Source organism: Urtica dioica, chromosome 5, assembly GCF_054948205.1.
Source record: "Urtica dioica subsp. dioica isolate 48M chromosome 5, U.dioica_male_clone48M_v1_H2, whole genome shotgun sequence".
NCBI classification, from domain to species: domain Eukaryota; kingdom Viridiplantae; phylum Streptophyta; class Magnoliopsida; order Rosales; family Urticaceae; genus Urtica; species Urtica dioica.
The window spans coordinates 264,948-282,673 of NC_142760.1; positions in this window are offsets into that span (position 1 = coordinate 264,948).

The following is a 17,726-nucleotide window of genomic DNA, read 5'->3' on the forward strand; positions in this document are numbered from 1 at the left end:
AGTTTTCGATCCCTACAAAAATTTCACAAACCCCCTTCAAAGCCAAATGGGGTAGTACACGAAAAACTTGCAAAATTTGAAAGTACCATAACTCTTTCAAATGGTGCCCGATTTTTAAGATTCTTCGCTTGTTAGGATGATGGTTACCATAGTTTCGAGAATATGTAGGCGTGTAATTAGTTTTAGATCCCTACAAAAATTTCACAAATCCCCTTCAAAGCCAAAGGGGTTAGTACACGAAAAACTTGCAAAATTTGAAAGTACCATAACTCTTTCAAATGGTGCCCGATTTTTAAGATTCTTTGCTTGTTAGGATGATGGTCACCATAGTTTCGAGAATATGTAAGCGTATAATTAGTTTTTGATCCCTACAAAAATTTCGCAAATTCCCTTTAAAGCCAAAGGGGGTAGTACACGAAAAACTTGCAAAATTTGAAAGTACCATAACTCTTTCAAATGGTGCCCAATTTTTAAGATTATTTGCTTGTTAGGATGATGGTTACCATAGTTTCGAGAATATGTAAGCGTATAATTAGTTTTCGATCCCTACAAAAATTTCACAAACCCCCTTCAAAGCCAAAGGGGGTAGTACACGAAAAACTTGCAAAATTTGAAAGTACCATAACTCTTTCAAATGGTGCCCGATTTTTAAGATTATTTGCTTGTTAGGATGATGGTTACCAAAGTTTCGAGAATATGTAGGCGTGTAATTAGTTTTCGATCCCTACAAAAATTTTACAAATCCCCTTCAAAGCCAAAAACTGTTTCAAATGGTGCCCGATTTTTAAGATTCTTTGCTTGTTAGGATGATGGTTACCATAGTTTCGAGAATATGTAAGCGTATAATTAGTTTTCGATCCCTACAAAAATTTCACAAACCCCCTTCAAAGCCAAAGGGGGTAGTACACGAAAAACTTGCAAAATTTGAAAGTACCATAACTCTTTCAAATGGTGCCCGATTTTTAAGATTCTTTGCTTGTTAGGATGATGGTTACCATAGTTTCGAGAATATGTAAGCGTATAATTAGTTTTCGATCCCTACAAAAATTTCACAAACCCCCTTCAAAGCCAAAGGGGGTAGTACACGAAAAACTTGCAAAATTTGAAAGTACCATAACTCTTTCAAATGGTGCCCGATTTTTAAGATTATTTGCTTGTTAGGATGATGGTTACCATAGTTTCGAGAATATGTAGGCGTGTAATTAGTTTTCGATCCCTACAAAAATTTTACAAATCCCCTTCAAAGCCAAAAACTGTTTCAAATGGTGCCCGATTTTTAAGATTCTTTGCTTGTTAGGATGATGGTTACTATAGTTTCGAGAATATGTAAGCGTATAATTAGTTTTCGATCCCTACAAAAATTTCACAAACCCCCTTCAAAGCCAAAGGGGGTAGTACACGAAAAACTTGCAAAATTTGAAAGTACCATAACTCTTTCAAATGGTGCCCGATTTTTAAGATTATTTGCTTGTTAGGATGATGGTTACCATATTTTCGAGAATATGTAAGCGTATAATTAGTTTTCGATCCCTACAAAAATTTCACAAACCCCCTTCAAAGCCAAATGGGGTAGTACACGAAAAACTTGCAAAATTTGAAAGTACCATAACTCTTTCAAATGGTGCCCGATTTTTAAGATTCTTTGCTTGTTAGGATGATGGTTACCATAGTTTCGAGAATATGTAAGCGTATAATTAGTTTTCGATCCCTACAAAAATTTCACAAACCCCCTTCAAAGCCAAAGGGGGTAGTACACGAAAAACTTGCAAAATTTGAAAGTACCATAACTCTTTCAAATGGTGCCCGATTTTTAAGATTATTTGCTTGTTAGGATGATGGTTACCATATTTTCGAGAATATGTAAGCGTATAATTAGTTTTCGATCCCTACAAAAATTTCACAAACCCCCTTCAAAGCCAAATGGGGTAGTACACGAAAAACTTGCAAAATTTGAAAGTACCATAACTCTTTCAAATGGTGCCCGATTTTTAAGATTCTTCGCTTGTTAGGATGATGGTTACCATAGTTTCGAGAATATGTAGGCGTGTAATTAGTTTTAGATCCCTACAAAAATTTCACAAATCCCCTTCAAAGCCAAAGGGGTTAGTACACGAAAAACTTGCAAAATTTGAAAGTACCATAACTCTTTCAAATGGTGCCCGATTTTTAAGATTCTTTGCTTGTTAGGATGATGGTCACCATAGTTTCGAGAATATGTAAGCGTATAATTAGTTTTTGATCCCTACAAAAATTTCGCAAATTCCCTTTAAAGCCAAAGGGGGTAGTACACGAAAAACTTGCAAAATTTGAAAGTACCATAACTCTTTCAAATGGTGCCCGATTTTTAAGATTATTTGCTTGTTAGGATGATGGTTACCATAGTTTCGAGAATATGTAAGCGTATAATTAGTTTTCGATCCCTACAAAAATTTCACAAACCCCCTTCAAAGCCAAAGGGGGTAGTACACGAAAAACTTGCAAAATTTGAAAGTACCATAACTCTTTCAAATGGTGCCCGATTTTTAAGATTATTTGCTTGTTAGGATGATGGTTACCATAGTTTCGAGAATATGTAGGCGTGTAATTAGTTTTCGATCCCTACAAAAATTTTACAAATCCCCTTCAAAGCCAAAAACTGTTTCAAATGGTGCCCGATTTTTAAGATTCTTTGCTTGTTAGGATGATGGTTACCATAGTTTCGAGAATATGTAAGCGTATAATTAGTTTTCGATCCCTACAAAAATTTCACAAACCCCCTTCAAAGCCAAAGGGGGTAGTACACGAAAAACTTGCAAAATTTGAAAGTACCATAACTCTTTCAAATGGTGCCCGATTTTTAAGATTCTTTGCTTGTTAGGATGATGGTTACCATAGTTTCGAGAATATGTAAGCGTATAATTAGTTTTCGATCCCTACAAAAATTTCACAAACCCCCTTCAAAGCCAAAGGGGGTAGTACACGAAAAACTTGCAAAATTTGAAAGTACCATAACTCTTTCAAATGGTGCCCGATTTTTAAGATTATTTGCTTGTTAGGATGATGGTTACCATAGTTTCGAGAATATGTAGGCGTGTAATTAGTTTTCGATCCCTACAAAAATTTTACAAATCCCCTTCAAAGCCAAAAACTGTTTCAAATGGTGCCCGATTTTTAAGATTCTTTGCTTGTTAGGATGATGGTTACCATAGTTTCGAGAATATGTAAGCGTATAATTAGTTTTCGATCCCTACAAAAATTTCACAAACCCCCTTCAAAGCCAAAGGGGGTAGTACACGAAAAACTTGCAAAATTTGAAAGTACCATAACTCTTTCAAATGGTGCCCGATTTTTAAGATTATTTGCTTGTTAGGATGATGGTTACCATATTTTCGAGAATATGTAAGCGTATAATTAGTTTTCGATCCCTACAAAAATTTCACAAACCCCCTTCAAAGCCAAATGGGGTAGTACACGAAAAACTTGCAAAATTTGAAAGTACCATAACTCTTTCAAATGGTGCCCGATTTTTAAGATTCTTCGCTTGTTAGGATGATGGTTACCATAGTTTCGAGAATATGTAGGCGTGTAATTAGTTTTAGATCCCTACAAAAATTTCACAAATCCCCTTCAAAGCCAAAGGGGTTAGTACACGAAAAACTTGCAAAATTTGAAAGTACCATAACTCTTTCAAATGGTGCCCGATTTTTAAGATTCTTTGCTTGTTAGGATGATGGTCACCATAGTTTCGAGAATATGTAAGCGTATAATTAGTTTTTGATCCCTACAAAAATTTCGCAAATTCCCTTTAAAGCCAAAGGGGGTAGTACACGAAAAACTTGCAAAATTTGAAAGTACCATAACTCTTTCAAATGGTGCCCGATTTTTAAGATTATTTGCTTGTTAGGATGATGGTTACCATAGTTTCGAGAATATGTAAGCGTATAATTAGTTTTCGATCCCTACAAAAATTTCACAAACCCCCTTCAAAGCCAAAGGGGGTAGTACACGAAAAACTTGCAAAATTTGAAAGTACCATAACTCTTTCAAATGGTGCCCGATTTTTAAGATTATTTGCTTGTTAGGATGATGGTTACCATAGTTTCGAGAATATGTAGGCGTGTAATTAGTTTTCGATCCCTACAAAAATTTTACAAATCCCCTTCAAAGCCAAAAACTGTTTCAAATGGTGCCCGATTTTTAAGATTCTTTGCTTGTTGGGATGATGGTTACCATAGTTTCGAGAATATGTAAGCGTATAATTAGTTTTCGATCCCTACAAAAATTTCACAAACCCCCTTCAAAGCCAAAGGGGGTAGTACACGAAAAACTTGCAAAATTTGAAAGTACCATAACTCTTTCAAATGGTGCCCGATTTTTAAGATTCTTTGCTTGTTAGGATGATGGTTACCATAGTTTCGAGAATATGTAAGCGTATAATTAGTTTTCGATCCCTACAAAAATTTCACAAACCCCCTTCAAAGCCAAAGGGGGTAGTACACGAAAAACTTGCAAAATTTGAAAGTACCATAACTCTTTCAAATGATGCCCGATTTTTACGATTATTTGCTTTTTAGGATGATGGTTACCATATTTTCGAGAATATGTAAGCGTATAATTAGTTTTCGATCCCTACAAAAATTTCACAAACCCCCTTCAAAGCCAAAGGGGGTAGTACACGAAAAACTTGCAAAATTTGAAAGTACCATAACTCTTTCAAATGGTGCCCGATTTTTAAGATTCTTCGCTTGTTAGGATGATGGTTACCATAGTTTCGAGAATATGTAAGCGTATAATTAGTTTTCGATCCCTACAAAAATTTCACAAACCCCCTTCAAAGCCAAAGGGGGTAGTACACGAAAAACTTGCAAAATTTGAAAGTACCATAACTCTTTCAAATGGTGTCCGATTTTTAAGATTCTTTGCTTGTTAGGATGATGGTTACCATAGTTTCGATAATATGTAAGCGTATAATTAGTTTTCGATCCCTACAAAAATTTCACAAACCCCCTTCAAAGCCAAATGGGGTAGTACACGAAAAACTTGCAAAATTTGAAAGTACCATAACTCTTTCAAATGGTGCCCGATTTTTAAGATTCTTCGCTTGTTAGGATGATGGTTACCATATTTTCGAGAATATGTAAGCGTATAATTAGTTTTTGATCCCTACAAAAATTTCACAAACCCCCTTCAAAGCCAAAGGGGGTAGTACACGAAAAACTTGCAAAATTTGAAAGTACCATAACTCTTTCAAATGGTGTCCGATTTTTAAGATTCTTTGCTTGTTAGGATGATGGTTACCATAGTTTCGATAATATGTAAGCGTATAATTAGTTTTCGATCCCTACAAAAATTTCACAAACCCCCTTCAAAGCCAAAGGGGGTAGTACACGAAAAACTTGCAAAATTTGAAAGTACCATAACTATTTCAAATGGTGTCCGATTTTTAAGATTCTTTGCTTGTTAGGATGATGGTTACCATAGTTTCGATAATATGTAAGCGTATAATTAGTTTTCGATCCCTACAAAAATTTCACAAACCCCCTTCAAAGCCAAATGGGGTAGTACACGAAAAACTTGCAAAATTTGAAAGTACCATAACTCTTTCAAATGGTGCCCGATTTTTAAGATTCTTCGCTTGTTAGGATGATGGTTACCATATTTTCGAGAATATGTAAGCGTATAATTAGTTTTCGATCCCTACAAAAATTTCACAAACCCCCTTCAAAGCCAAAGGGGGTAGTACACGAAAAACTTGCAAAATTTGAAAGTACCATAACTCTTTCAAATGGTGTCCGATTTTTAAGATTCTTTGCTTGTTAGGATGATGGTTACCATAGTTTCGATAATATGTAAGCGTATAATTAGTTTTCGATCCCTACAAAAATTTCACAAACCCCCTTCAAAGCCAAAGGGGGTAGTACACGAAAAACTTGCAAAATTTGAAAGTACCATAACTCTTTCAAATGGTGCCCGATTTTTAAGATTCTTCGCTTGTTAGGATGATGGTTACCATAGTTTCGAGAATATGTAGGCGTGTAATTAGTTTTAGATCCCTACAAAAATTTCACAAATCCCCTTCAAAGCCAAAGGGGTTAGTACACGAAAAACTTGCAAAATTTGAAAGTACCATAACTCTTTCAAATGGTGCCCGATTTTTAATATTCTTTGCTTGTTAGGATGATGATCACCATAGTTTCGAGAATATGTAAGCGTATATTTAGTTTTTGATCCCTACAAAAATTTCGCAAATTCCCTTTAAAGCCAAAGGGGGTAGTACACGAAAAACTTGCAAAATTTGAAAGTACCATAACTCTTTCAAATGGTGCCCGATTTTTAAGATTCTTTGCTTGTTAGGATGATGGTTACCATAGTTTCGAGAATATGTAAGCGTATAATTAGTTTTAGATCCCTACAAAAATTTCACAAACCCCCTTCAAAGCCAAAGGGGGTAGTACACGAAAAACTTGCAAAATTTGAAAGTACCATAACTCTTTCAAATGGTGCCCGATTTTTAAAATTCTTTGCTTGTTAGGATGATGGTTACCATAGTTTCGAGAATATGTAAGCGTATAATTAGTTTTCGATCCCTACAAAAATTTCACAAACCCCCTTCAAAGCCAAAGGGGGTAGTACACGAAAAACTTGCAAAATTTGAAAGTACCATAACTCTTTCAAATGGTGCCCGATTTTTAAGATTATTTGCTTTTTAGGATGATGGTTACCATATTTTCGAGAATATGTAAGCGTATAATTAGTTTTCGATCCCTACAAAAATTTCACAAACCCCCTTCAAAGCCAAAGGGGTTAGTACACGAAAAACTTGCAAAATTTGAAAGTACCATAACTCTTTCAAATGGTGCCCGATTTTTAAGATTCTTCGCTTGTTAGGATGATGGTTACCATAGTTTCGAGAATATGTAAGCGTATAATTAGTTTTCGATCCCTACAAAAATTTCACAAACCCCCTTCAAAGCCAAAGGGGGTAGTACACGAAAAACTTGCAAAATTTGAAAGTACCATAACTCTTTCAAATGGTGTCCGATTTTTAAGATTCTTTGCTTGTTAGGATGATGGTTACCATAGTTTCGATAATATGTAGGCGTGTAATTAGTTTTAGATCCCTACAAAAATTTCACAAATCCCCTTCAAAGCCAAAGGGGTTAGTACACGAAAAACTTGCAAAATTTGAAAGTACCATAACTCTTTCAAATGGTGCCCGATTTTTAAGATTCTTTGCTTGTTAGGATAATGGTCACCATAGTTTCGAGAATATGTAAGCGTATAATTAGTTTTTGATCCCTACAAAAATTTCGCAAATTCCCTTTAAAGCCAAAGGGGGTAGTACACGAAAAACTTGCAAAATTTGAAAGTACCATAACTCTTTCAAATGGTGCCCGATTTTTAAGATTCTTTGCTTGTTAGGATGATGGTTACCATAGTTTCGAGAATATGTAAGCGTATAATTAGTTTTAGATCCCTACAAAAATTTCACAAACCCCCTTCAAAGCCAAAGGGGGTAGTACACGAAAAACTTGCAAAATTTGAAAGTACCATAACTCTTTCGAATGGTGCCCGATTTTTAAGATTCTTTGCTTGTTAGGATGATGGTTACCATAGTTTCGAGAATATGTAAGCGTATAATTAGTTTTCGATCCCTACAAAAATTTCACAAACCCCCTTCAAAGCCAAAGGGGGTAGTACACGAAAAACTTGCAAAATTTGAAAGTACCATAACTCTTTCAAATGGTGCCCGATTTTTAAGATTCTTTGCTTGTTAGGATGATGGTTACCATAGTTTCGATAATATGTAAGCGTATAATTAGTTTTCGATCCCTACAAAAATTTCACAAACCCCCTTCAAAGCCAAAGGGGGTAGTACACGAAAAACTTGCAAAATTTGAAAGTACCATAACTCTTTCAAATGGTGCCCGATTTTTAAGATTCTTTGCTTGTTAGGATGATGGTTACCATAGTTTCGAGAATATGTAAGCGTATAATTAGTTTTAGATCCCTACAAAAATTTCACAAACCCCCTTCAAAGCCAAAGGGGGTAGTACACGAAAAACTTGCAAAATTAGAAAGTACCATAACTCTTTCGAATGGTGCCCGATTTTTAAGATTCTTTGCTTGTTAGGATGATGGTTACCATAGTTTCGAGAATATGTAAGCGTATAATTAGTTTTCGATCCCTACAAAAATTTCACAAACCCCCTTCAAAGCCAAAGGGGGTAGTACACGAAAAACTTGCAAAATTTGAAAGTACCATAACTCTTTCAAATGGTGCCCGATTTTTAAGATTCTTTGCTTGTTAGGATGATGGTTACCATAGTTTCGAGAATATGTAAGCGTATAATTAGTTTTCGATCCCTACAAAAATTTCACAAACCCCCTTCAAAGCCAAAGGGGGTAGTACACGAAAAACTTGCAAAATTTGAAAGTACCATAACTCTTTCAAATGGTGCCCGATTTTTAAGATTATTTGCTTGTTAGGATGATGGTTACCATATTTTCGAGAATATGTAAGCGTATAATTAGTTTTCGATCCCTACAAAAATTTCACAAACCCCCTTCAAAGCCAAAAACTGTTTCAAATGGTGCCCGATTTTTAAGATTCTTTGCTTGTTAGGATGATGGTTACCATAGTTTCGAGAATATGTAAGCGTATAATTAGTTTTCGATCCCTACAAAAATTTCACAAACCCCCATCAAAGCCAAAGGGGGTAGTACACGAAAAACTTGCAAAATTTGAAAGTACCATAACTCTTTCAAATGGTGCCCGATTTTTAAGATTATTTGCTTCTTACGATGATGGTTACCATAGTTTCGATAATATGTAAGCGTATAATTAGTTTTCGATCCCTACAAAAATTTCACAAACCCCCTTCAAAGCCAAAGGGGGTAGTACACGAAAAACTTGCAAAATTTGAAAGTACCATAACTCTTTCAAATGGTGCCCGATTTTTAAGATTCTTCGCTTGTTAGGATGATGGTCACCATAGTTTCGAGAATATGTAAGCGTATAATTAGTTTTTGATCCCTTCAAAAATTTCGCAAATTCCCTTTAAAGCCAAAGGGGGTAGTACACGAAAAACTTGCAAAATTTGAAAGTACCATAACTCTTTCAAATGGTGCCCGATTTTTAAGATTCTTTGCTTGTTAGGATGATGGTTACCATAGTTTCGAGAATATGTAAGCGTATAATTAGTTTTAGATCCCTACAAAAATTTCACAAACCCCCTTCAAAGCCAAAGGGGGTAGTACACGAAAAACATGCAAAATTTGAAAGTACCATAACTCTTTCGAATGGTGCCCGATTTTTAAGATTCTTTGCTTGTTAGGATGATGGTTACCATAGTTTCGAGAATATGTAAGCGTATAATTAGTTTTCGATCCCTACAAAAATTTCACAAACCCCCTTCAAAGCCAAAGGGGGTAGTACACGAAAAACTAGCAAAATTTGAAAGTACCATAACTCTTTCAAATGGTGCCCGATTTTGAAGATTCTTTGCTTGTTAGGATGATGGTTACCATATTTTCGAGAATATGTAAGCGTATAATTAGTTTTCGATCCCTACAAAAATTTCACAAACCCCCTTCAAAGCCAAAGGGGGTAGTACACGAAAAACTTGCAAAATTTGAAAGTACCATAACTCTTTCAAATGGTGCCCGATTTTTAAGATTCTTTGCTTGTTAGGATGATGGTTACCATATTTTCGAGAATATGTAAGCGTATAATTAGTTTTCGATCCCTACAAAACTTTCACAAACCCCCTTCAAAGCCAAAGGGGGTAGTACACGAAAAACTTGCAAAATTTGAAAGTACCATAACTCTTTCAAATGGTGCCCGATTTTTAAGATTATTTGCTTGTTAGGATGATGGTTACCATAGTTTCGAGAATATGTAGGCGTGTAATTAGTTTTCGATCCCTACAAAAATTTTACCAATCCCCTTCAAAGCCAAAAACTGTTTCTAATGGTGCCCGATTTTTAAGATTCTTTGCTTGTTAGGATGATGGTTACCATAGTTTCGAGAATATGTAAGCGTATGATTAGTTTTCGATCCCTACAAAAATTTCACAAACCCCCTTCAAAGCCAAAGGGGGTAGTACACGAAAAACTTGCAAAATTTGAAAGTACCATAACTCTTTCAAATGGTGCCCGATTTTTAAGATTATTTGCTTGTTACGATGATGGTTACCATAGTTTCGATAATATGTAAGCGTATAATTAGTTTTCGATCCCTACAAAAATTTCACAAACCCCCTTCAAAGCCAAAGGGGGTACACGAAAAACTTGCAAAATTTGAAAGTACCATAACTCTTTCAAATGGTGCCCGATTTTTAAGATTCTTTGCTTGTTAGGATGATGGTCACCATAGTTTCGAGAATATGTAAGCGTATAATTAGTTTTTGATCCCTTCAAAAATTTCGCAAATTCCCTTTAAAGCCAAAGGGGGTAGTACACGAAAAACTTGCAAAATTTGAAAGTACCATAACTCTTTCAAATGGTGCCCGATTTTTAAGATTCTTTGCTTGTTAGGATGATGGTTACCATAGTTTCGAGAATATGTAAGCGTATAATTAGTTTTAGATCCCTACAAAAATTTCACAAACCCCCTTCAAAGCCAAAGGGGGTAGTACACGAAAAACTTGCAAAATTTGAAAGTACCATAACTCTTTCGAATGGTGCCCGATTTTTAAGATTCTTTGCTTGTTAGGATGATGGTTACCATAGTTTCGAGAATATGTAAGCGTATAATTAGTTTTCGATCCCTACAAAAATTTCACAAACCCCCTTCAAAGCCAAAGGGGGTAGTACACGAAAAACTAGCAAAATTTGAAAGTACCATAACTCTTTCAAATGGTGCCCGATTTTGAAGATTCTTTGCTTGTTAGGATGATGGTTACCATATTTTCGAGAATATGTAAGCGTATAATTAGTTTTCGATCCCTACAAAAATTTCACAAACCCCCTTCAAAGCCAAAGGGGGTAGTACACGAAAAACTTGCAAAATTTGAAAGTACCATAACTCTTTCAAATGGTGCCCGATTTTTAAGATTATTTGCTTTTTAGGATGATGGTTACCATATTTTCGAGAATATGTAAGCGTATAATTAGTTTTCGATCCCTACAAAAATTTCACAAACCCCCTTCAAAGCCAAAGGGGGTAGTACACGAAAAACTTGCAAAATTTGAAAGTACCATAACTCTTTCAAATGGTGCCCGATTTTTAAGATTCTTTGCTTGTTAGGATGATGGTTACCATATTTTCGAGAATATGTAAGCGTATAATTAGTTTTCGATCCCTACAAAACTTTCACAAACCCCCTTCAAAGCCAAAGGGGGTAGTACACGAAAAACTTGCAAAATTTGAAAGTACCATAACTCTTTCAAATGGTGCCCGATTTTTAAGATTATTTGCTTGTTAGGATGATGGTTACCATAGTTTCGAGAATATGTAGGCGTGTAATTAGTTTTCGATCCCTACAAAAATTTTACCAATCCCCTTCAAAGCCAAAAACTGTTTCAAATGGTGCCCGATTTTTAAGATTCTTTGCTTGTTAGGATGATGGTTACCATAGTTTCGAGAATATGTAAGCGTATAATTAGTTTTCGATCCCTACAAAAATTTCACAAACCCCCTTCAAAGCCAAAGGGGGTAGTACACGAAAAACTTGCAAAATTTGAAAGTACCATAACTCTTTCAAATGGTGCCCGATTTTTAAGATTATTTGCTTGTTACGATGATGGTTACCATAGTTTCGATAATATGTAAGCGTATAATTAGTTTTCGATCCCTACAAAAATTTCACAAACCCCCTTCAAAGCCAAAGGGGGTAGTACACGAAAAACTTGCAAAATTTGAAAGTACCATAACTCTTTCAAATGGTGCCCGATTTTTAAGATTCTTTGCTTGTTAGGATGATGGTCACCATAGTTTCGAGAATATGTAAGCGTATAATTAGTTTTTGATCCCTTCAAAAATTTCGCAAATTCCCTTTAAAGCCAAAGGGGGTAGTACACGAAAAACTTGCAAAATTTGAAAGTACCATAACTCTTTCAAATGGTGCCCGATTTTTAAGATTCTTTGCTTGTTAGGATGATGGTTACCATAGTTTCGAGAATATGTAAGCGTATAATTAGTTTTAGATCCCTACAAAAATTTCACAAACCCCCTTCAAAGCCAAAGGGGGTAGTACACGAAAAACTTGCAAAATTTGAAAGTACCATAACTCTTTCGAATGGTGCCCGATTTTTAAGATTCTTTGCTTGTTAGGATGATGGTTACCATAGTTTCGAGAATATGTAAGCGTATAATTAGTTTTAGATCCCTACAAAAATTTAACAAACCCCCTTCAAAGCCAAAGGGGGTAGTACACGAAAAACTTGCAAAATTTGAAAGTACCATAACTCTTTCGAATGGTGCCCGATTTTTAAGATTCTTTGCTTGTTAGGATGATGGTTACCATAGTTTCGAGAATATGTAAGCGTATAATTAGTTTTCGATCCCTACAAAAATTTCACAAACCCCCTTCAAAGCCAAAGGGGGTAGTACACGAAAAACTAGCAAAATTTGAAAGTACCATAACTCTTTCAAATGGTGCCCGATTTTGAAGATTCTTTGCTTGTTAGGATGATGGTTACCATATTTTCGAGAATATGTAAGCGTATAATTAGTTTTCGATCCCTACAAAAATTTCACAAACCCCCTTCAAAGCCAAAGGGGGTAGTACACGAAAAACTTGCAAAATTTGAAAGTACCATAACTCTTTCAAATGGTGCCCGATTTTTAAGATTCTTTGCTTGTTAGGATGATGGTTACCATATTTTCGAGAATATGTAAGCGTATAATTAGTTTTCGATCCCTACAAAACTTTCACAAACCCCCTTCAAAGCCAAAGGGGGTAGTACACGAAAAACTTGCAAAATTTGAAAGTACCATAACTCTTTCAAATGGTGCCCGATTTTTAAGATTATTTGCTTGTTAGGATGATGGTTACCATAGTTTCGAGAATATGTAGGCGTGTAATTAGTTTTCGATCCCTACAAAAATTTTACCAATCCCCTTCAAAGCCAAAAACTGTTTCTAATGGTGCCCGATTTTTAAGATTCTTTGCTTGTTAGGATGATGGTTACCATAGTTTCGAGAATATGTAAGCGTATGATTAGTTTTCGATCCCTACAAAAATTTCACAAACCCCCTTCAAAGCCAAAGGGGGTAGTACACGAAAAACTTGCAAAATTTGAAAGTACCATAACTCTTTCAAATGGTGCCCGATTTTTAAGATTATTTGCTTGTTACGATGATGGTTACCATAGTTTCGATAATATGTAAGCGTATAATTAGTTTTCGATCCCTACAAAAATTTCACAAACCCCCTTCAAAGCCAAAGGGGGTAGTACACGAAAAACTTGCAAAATTTGAAAGTACCATAACTCTTTCGAATGGTGCCCGATTTTTAAGATTCTTTGCTTGTTAGGATGATGGTTACCATAGTTTCGAGAATATGTAAGCGTATAATTAGTTTTCGATCCCTACAAAAATTTCACAAACCCCCTTCAAAGCCAAAGGGGGTAGTACACGAAAAACTAGCAAAATTTGAAAGTACCATAACTCTTTCAAATGGTGCCCGATTTTGAAGATTCTTTGCTTGTTAGGATGATGGTTACCATATTTTCGAGAATATGTAAGCGTATAATTAGTTTTCGATCCCTACAAAAATTTCACAAACCCCCTTCAAAGCCAAAGGGGGTAGTACACGAAAAACTTGCAAAATTTGAAAGTACCATAACTCTTTCAAATGGTGCCCGATTTTTAAGATTATTTGCTTTTTAGGATGATGGTTACCATATTTTCGAGAATATGTAAGCGTATAATTAGTTTTCGATCCCTACAAAAATTTCACAAACCCCCTTCAAAGCCAAAGGGGGTAGTACACGAAAAACTTGCAAAATTTGAAAGTACCATAACTCTTTCAAATGGTGCCCGATTTTTAAGATTCTTTGCTTGTTAGGATGATGGTTACCATATTTTCGAGAATATGTAAGCGTATAATTAGTTTTCGATCCCTACAAAACTTTCACAAACCCCCTTCAAAGCCAAAGGGGGTAGTACACGAAAAACTTGCAAAATTTGAAAGTACCATAACTCTTTCAAATGGTGCCCGATTTTTAAGATTATTTGCTTGTTAGGATGATGGTTACCATAGTTTCGAGAATATGTAGGCGTGTAATTAGTTTTCGATCCCTACAAAAATTTTACCAATCCCCTTCAAAGCCAAAAACTGTTTCAAATGGTGCCCGATTTTTAAGATTCTTTGCTTGTTAGGATGATGGTTACCATAGTTTCGAGAATATGTAAGCGTATAATTAGTTTTCGATCCCTACAAAAATTTCACAAACCCCCTTCAAAGCCAAAGGGGGTAGTACACGAAAAACTTGCAAAATTTGAAAGTACCATAACTCTTTCAAATGGTGCCCGATTTTTAAGATTATTTGCTTGTTACGATGATGGTTACCATAGTTTCGATAATATGTAAGCGTATAATTAGTTTTCGATCCCTACAAAAATTTCACAAACCCCCTTCAAAGCCAAAGGGGGTAGTACACGAAAAACTTGCAAAATTTGAAAGTACCATAACTCTTTCAAATGGTGCCCGATTTTTAAGATTCTTTGCTTGTTAGGATGATGGTCACCATAGTTTCGAGAATATGTAAGCGTATAATTAGTTTTTGATCCCTTCAAAAATTTCGCAAATTCCCTTTAAAGCCAAAGGGGGTAGTACACGAAAAACTTGCAAAATTTGAAAGTACCATAACTCTTTCAAATGGTGCCCGATTTTTAAGATTCTTTGCTTGTTAGGATGATGGTTACCATAGTTTCGAGAATATGTAAGCGTATAATTAGTTTTAGATCCCTACAAAAATTTCACAAACCCCCTTCAAAGCCAAAGGGGGTAGTACACGAAAAACTTGCAAAATTTGAAAGTACCATAACTCTTTCGAATGGTGCCCGATTTTTAAGATTCTTTGCTTGTTAGGATGATGGTTACCATAGTTTCGAGAATATGTAAGCGTATAATTAGTTTTAGATCCCTACAAAAATTTCACAAACCCCCTTCAAAGCCAAAGGGGGTAGTACACGAAAAACTTGCAAAATTTGAAAGTACCATAACTCTTTCGAATGGTGCCCGATTTTTAAGATTCTTTGCTTGTTAGGATGATGGTTACCATAGTTTCGAGAATATGTAAGCGTATAATTAGTTTTCGATCCCTACAAAAATTTCACAAACCCCCTTCAAAGCCAAAGGGGGTAGTACACGAAAAACTAGCAAAATTTGAAAGTACCATAACTCTTTCAAATGGTGCCCGATTTTGAAGATTCTTTGCTTGTTAGGATGATGGTTACCATATTTTCGAGAATATGTAAGCGTATAATTAGTTTTCGATCCCTACAAAAATTTCACAAACCCCCTTCAAAGCCAAAGGGGGTAGTACACGAAAAACTTGCAAAATTTGAAAGTACCATAACTCTTTCAAATGGTGCCCGATTTTTAAGATTCTTTGCTTGTTAGGATGATGGTTACCATATTTTCGAGAATATGTAAGCGTATAATTAGTTTTCGATCCCTACAAAACTTTCACAAACCCCCTTCAAAGCCAAAGGGGGTAGTACACGAAAAACTTGCAAAATTTGAAAGTACCATAACTCTTTCAAATGGTGCCCGATTTTTAAGATTATTTGCTTGTTAGGATGATGGTTACCATAGTTTCGAGAATATGTAGGCGTGTAATTAGTTTTCGATCCCTACAAAAATTTTACCAATCCCCTTCAAAGCCAAAAACTGTTTCTAATGGTGCCCGATTTTTAAGATTCTTTGCTTGTTAGGATGATGGTTACCATAGTTTCGAGAATATGTAAGCGTATGATTAGTTTTCGATCCCTACAAAAATTTCACAAACCCCCTTCAAAGCCAAAGGGGGTAGTACACGAAAAACTTGCAAAATTTGAAAGTACCATAACTCTTTCAAATGGTGCCCGATTTTTAAGATTATTTGCTTGTTACGATGATGGTTACCATAGTTTCGATAATATGTAAGCGTATAATTAGTTTTCGATCCCTACAAAAATTTCACAAACCCCCTTCAAAGCCAAAGGGGGTAGTACACGAAAAACTTGCAAAATTTGAAAGTACCATAACTCTTTCAAATGGTGCCCGATTTTTAAGATTCTTTGCTTGTTAGGATGATGGTCACCATAGTTTCGAGAATATGTAAGCGTATAATTAGTTTTTGATCCCTTCAAAAATTTCGCAAATTCCCTTTAAAGCCAAAGGGGGTAGTACACGAAAAACTTGCAAAATTTGAAAGTACCATAACTCTTTCAAATGGTGCCCGATTTTTAAGATTCTTTGCTTGTTAGGATGATGGTTACCATAGTTTCGAGAATATGTAAGCGTATAATTAGTTTTAGATCCCTACAAAAATTTCACAAACCCCCTTCAAAGCCAAAGGGGGTAGTACACGAAAAACTTGCAAAATTTGAAAGTACCATAACTCTTTCGAATGGTGCCCGATTTTTAAGATTCTTTGCTTGTTAGGATGATGGTTACCATAGTTTCGAGAATATGTAAGCGTATAATTAGTTTTCGATCCCTACAAAAATTTCACAAACCCCCTTCAAAGCCAAAGGGGGTAGTACACGAAAAACTAGCAAAATTTGAAAGTACCATAACTCTTTCAAATGGTGCCCGATTTTGAAGATTCTTTGCTTGTTAGGATGATGGTTACCATATTTTCGAGAATATGTAAGCGTATAATTAGTTTTCGATCCCTACAAAAATTTCACAAACCCCCTTCAAAGCCAAAGGGGGTAGTACACGAAAAACTTGCAAAATTTGAAAGTACCATAACTCTTTCAAATGGTGCCCGATTTTTAAGATTATTTGCTTTTTAGGATGATGGTTACCATATTTTCGAGAATATGTAAGCGTATAATTAGTTTTCGATCCCTACAAAAATTTCACAAACCCCCTTCAAAGCCAAAGGGGGTAGTACACGAAAAACTTGCAAAATTTGAAAGTACCATAACTCTTTCAAATGGTGCCCGATTTTTAAGATTCTTTGCTTGTTAGGATGATGGTTACCATATTTTCGAGAATATGTAAGCGTATAATTAGTTTTCGATCCCTACAAAACTTTCACAAACCCCCTTCAAAGCCAAAGGGGGTAGTACACGAAAAACTTGCAAAATTTGAAAGTACCATAACTCTTTCAAATGGTGCCCGATTTTTAAGATTATTTGCTTGTTAGGATGATGGTTACCATAGTTTCGAGAATATGTAGGCGTGTAATTAGTTTTCGATCCCTACAAAAATTTTACCAATCCCCTTCAAAGCCAAAAACTGTTTCAAATGGTGCCCGATTTTTAAGATTCTTTGCTTGTTAGGATGATGGTTACCATAGTTTCGAGAATATGTAAGCGTATAATTAGTTTTCGATCCCTACAAAAATTTCACAAACCCCCTTCAAAGCCAAAGGGGGTAGTACACGAAAAACTTGCAAAATTTGAAAGTACCATAACTCTTTCAAATGGTGCCCGATTTTTAAGATTATTTGCTTGTTACGATGATGGTTACCATAGTTTCGATAATATGTAAGCGTATAATTAGTTTTCGATCCCTACAAAAATTTCACAAACCCCCTTCAAAGCCAAAGGGGGTAGTACACGAAAAACTTGCAAAATT